The following is a 4,649-nucleotide window of genomic DNA, read 5'->3' on the forward strand; positions in this document are numbered from 1 at the left end:
TTCAGTTATTGTTGTCGAGGGGGCGGTCCCTCAGACAGTGGGGAGTGGAGATCCCTCCCCGAGAGTGGAGATTCGACCAGGGGGTTAGTCCGCGTGCGGTGCGAGGTATCTGCGATCACGGTGGTTTCGTGGGCCCGGCCACCCCGCAAGGAGAAGGAGGCATGAGGTTATACGGATTCAGGCCACCCGGAGGTGTAATACTTTACTCCTGTATTGATGTTCGTTATCTTCTCTAGATCAGCTCAGTATAAGAGAGGCCTTTTTTTCAGGCTACAAAGCGGAAGTACTAACCTAACAGAAAGCAACCCTTCATCCATATATAATCCCCTTCCAGTCTAGGAGGGGCTCACATTATTACAAATCTACTCTTAGTCTTGTCTTATGAGCCGTCTTGTCGCTGCCGGCCAGATTTCTAACGCAACCATCAAGGAACCTTTCAAGTCTATACGGTTCACAGCCCCGGGCTCCCGAGCTCCATTCGAGACAGTTGGGCCTCCACCAATACGCTCACCATGTGGTGCATGGTGGGCCCGACGAGGCCCGACCTGCCTGAAACAACGCCCATTTGGCTAACTCAAGTGGCGCGAGTCATGCGGGACACGTGTCCCAGGCGCCACCATCCAAAGTGACTCAACGCTAACGTCTTGTCCACGTCCTTTCAATTCAGACTGGCCGGGGATCCCCCTGTAAACCTGTTTTATTTATGGTGGGGAGCATGCCCCACTTCCTGAGAGTTTTTGAGGTCGCGCCCTGCCGCGCTTAAAGAATGTTTATTATTTCTTGATGAGCTTCTTGAAGACGTCGTCGATGGAAGAATATTTTGAGATTGTGCGTCTTGTACCTTCTCACGCCCCTCTAAGCAGGGGACGTGAGCTATACAAGATCTCGGGGGAGCCTAGGGCCCGAGGCAAGGCCAGGCCCAAAGCACACATGGGATCACGCATTTATGTTTGGCAAGCCTCGTTGCTTTTCTTCCTCGAGCAACGTGCGACCTGTATGGGCTAAGGTGAGCCCAGGGCCTAGAGTTAGACCGCATCCGAGGCAGATCTTAGCTCATCTTCTTAAGATATAGGACTTGCATGTTGCCATGCCCCTCTTGCCGAGGACCATAAAAACTGCAAGGGTTAGGGCAAGCCCGAGGCCCAGAACATGGCCATGCCCGAGGCTGACCCTAAGCTATATTCTTAAGGCACGTTTGCGGTTTATTTGTGACCCAAACCAGGCCGCAAGCTACTTCAATACTTAGAGTTTTGAGCCATATACGCAACGTTCTCCCCCATCCAGGAGGAACGCTGTATATGAAATCTTACGTGGGCCTGAGGCCCTCTGGAAAGGGCCCCTAGCGACGCCACCCTAGGGTTTTATTTTTATTTTCAAAGACATTCTGAGCATGTTGTTTATTTAATAATAATCCTTTTGCTGGATAAATAGGTACCCCGTTCCTATTCACCGACAATTGTCAATATAATTTAAATAATATTCTTCGTGTTAGGTGTGGTGTCACCTGGCACCAATGGATTCTTGTTTAACCCAAGTATCTATGATGTTCTTTAATGGATGACACCAGTGAGATTTATCCTTTGACACCACCACGTCCTGGACCAAAAATTTGACAAATTGACCCTTTTAACAAACTTATTATAAGAATAGACCGTGTCAAAAACTATTCCAAAAATAAGCCGCGACCTCAGCGCCACCGGGTTTGGCGTTTGGCGCTGAGATATAACGTCTCAGCGCCAAGGTTTTTGGTGTTAAGATATTGTCCAAGGTGGCACAAAATCGCCACGTCAGGAGACTTCAGCGTCAACTTCATTGGCGCTGACATATCTACTGGGTAAATAGCTGTGAAAGCTAAAGCAATCAGTAAGTTTGGGTTACCTCAGTGGTAGGTTCTTCTCGTGCCGTTATAGCAACTAGGGTTCAAGCTTGCTGTTTTAATTTTCTTTTTCAAAGCTCAAGTATTTTTTTAAGTCCATTCTTCTATTTTTAAAATATGTACTAAACGTGTTATTTCTTTTAATTTATTTTTAAAATGTGATATTTCTTTTAAATAAAATTAATTTAAATAAAACTTGTGTTATTTCGTTTAAAGTTCAAGTTAAAACAAAACACACACGATATTTTAAAATGAAAATAACAGAACAATTAGAGCAAGTCAAGGGAGAAGAAAAAAATTGGAAAAACAATGGGCTAGGGGGATTCGAATCTTGCACCTCGCTATCGGATTACATGAACTACACCACCGAGCTGACACTTTTTATACGGAAAAAGGGTCAGTAGCTGGCGCTGAGATACCTCGACGTGGCTATTTTGTGCCACGTTAGACAACATCCACTGCTGGTGAAGTAATCTTTGCCGGATTGGCCAAAAACACATTAGTCCCGGTTTGAATAGGAACCGGGACTAAAAATTATTTTTTATCCTGGTTTAGAATTCCAATGATTTTTAATCCCGGTTGGTAACACCAACCAGAACTAAAAATCATCTTTAGTCCCAGTTCATTGAAAATCACGACGTGTCAGGACCCTATTATCTTTAGTACTGGTTGATATCAACAACCAGGACTAAAAATCATATATTTAATCTTGGTTGTTTATATCAACCGGTAGAAAAGATGAAAAAAAGGCACGCGAGTGGAATCTGAAAAAAATGCGCGCGGGAGGACGCGCAAGGCACGGTAACAGAGAGGATAGAGGTACAGGAGGAATCTTTTTATCTTCTTCTTCTCTCCTCTCCTCCTCTCCTCTTCTTATCTTCCTTCCGGCCCTCTCCTCCTCCTCCCCCTCCCCCTCTCCTTCTCCTACTAGCGGGCGAGCGGCGGGCCGACGAGGGCTTCAAGCCCGTTCCCACGGGCGGGCAGCGGAGCGGCGGCCGGCCGGCCAGCGAGGCGGCCGAGCTTGCTCCCACGGGCGGGCGGCGGAGCGGCAGGTGGGCGGCCGGCGAGGAGGCCGAGCCCGCTCCCACGGGCGGCCAGCGAGGCCAGCAAGGCCGGCGATGGCCGGCGCCCTCCTCTCGATCTATGCGATTCCTTTCCCGATATGTGTGATGAATTTTCCGATCTGTGCGATGTGTGGATGAAATTGTGGATAATTTTGGTTTAGAATTTGTAGATGTTTTTGTTATCTTGTGAATGATTTGTGATGTATTTGGGAATTTTGTGAATGGGATATGGAGAAAATGCAGCTTTGGGCATTTTTTGAATGTTTTGTGGTGCTCGAATGATTTATGGAGGAATGATTCGTGGTGCTCAAATGATTTAAGGATGATTTTATGAATGATTTTATAAATGATTTGTGCCCAAATCATGTGAGCAGAAAAAAAAAGAACTGGCTAAAAATTTAGTCCCGGTTGATAACACCAACCGGGACTAAAGATGGAGTCCCGATTATTTTAATCAGAATTAAAGATATCCATCTTTATTTCCGGATTTGGTGTCCTGGTTGTAAAACCGGAACTAAAGGGGTTGCGAACCGGTGTTAAAGATGGGTTGTGCACCAGTGATCTTAGCGCCAAAAACATTGGCGCTGAGAGGTTATACCTCAGCGTCAATCCCGATGGCGCTGAGATCACGACTCAATTTTAAAATTAGTTTTTGACACAGTCTATTCTTATAATAAGTTTAATGAGAGGGTCAATTTGTCAAATTTAATCGTCCATGGAAGCAGCCACGAAAACCCATCACATTTGCTTAAATTGCTTCAGCTAAAATTAGCTAATACTATCCAGCCGACTAGCTATTGCCTGCTGGGCAGTGAGCAGCCAAACGTATTGTGTCTAATCAACTACGCACATCCCAATGTCTCAATGAATTTCTCCAACTTCCCATTCAGTTTGCAAACTAATTTCTTTTCCACTTACATTTACATAACATGTCACCTAAATAATGTTTAAAACTTCTATTGATTTCTTTGGTTTAGGTATTTTATTTCTAGAGATTTTTGGGGCTCTAAGGCTCTGAGCCGTTAAGTGTTGTTCTTTGGTACTGTATAGCCGGTTGGATACTGCACGGCCACCTGGTCTAAGCTTTTTAATATTCATTTATAATATCATGTTTGTGCAAAGAAAAATACTTGTGGTGCTATTTATTTTGCTCATATGTATCTAGTATAAAGTATATAGTTTGTGTTTTTTCAGGATAGTAACTTCAGTTTAGCACTATGCGATCACTGGATGTTTAATTACTGGATATTTGAATTATTATGCAAGTTCATCTACATTATTTTGTCTATATTACTGTTAAACGGTGTGTTTCGTACGAAAACTTTACAGCAACTTCAGTTTAGCACTATTTCGATCCGCCCCTGCTGGTTTCATGCTGAATTATAGAAAACATCTGCACTGCCCATCTGTCAGTAAAATAAAATAAAGGTCTCGTTTCCACCACAAAGAGTGGATAAAGTTTTGAATATTCGTGGCACGCTTTTCAAACTGTTAAACGATGTGTTTCGTGCGAAAACTTTCTATGCGAAAGTTGTTCTAAAATAATAGATTAATCTATTTTTTTAAGTTTATAATAATTAAAACTCAATTAATCATACGTTATTATCACCTTATTTTACCTGAAACACTTTATCTTTATCTTAATCTTCAGGAGATACAAACACCACCAAAATATGAGTGCCACCTGTTAGCACCACTCTCTTTCTTTC

The sequence above is a fragment of the Oryza sativa genome, chromosome 6, assembly GCF_034140825.1.
Source record: "Oryza sativa Japonica Group chromosome 6, ASM3414082v1".
NCBI lineage: Eukaryota > Viridiplantae > Streptophyta > Magnoliopsida > Poales > Poaceae > Oryza > Oryza sativa.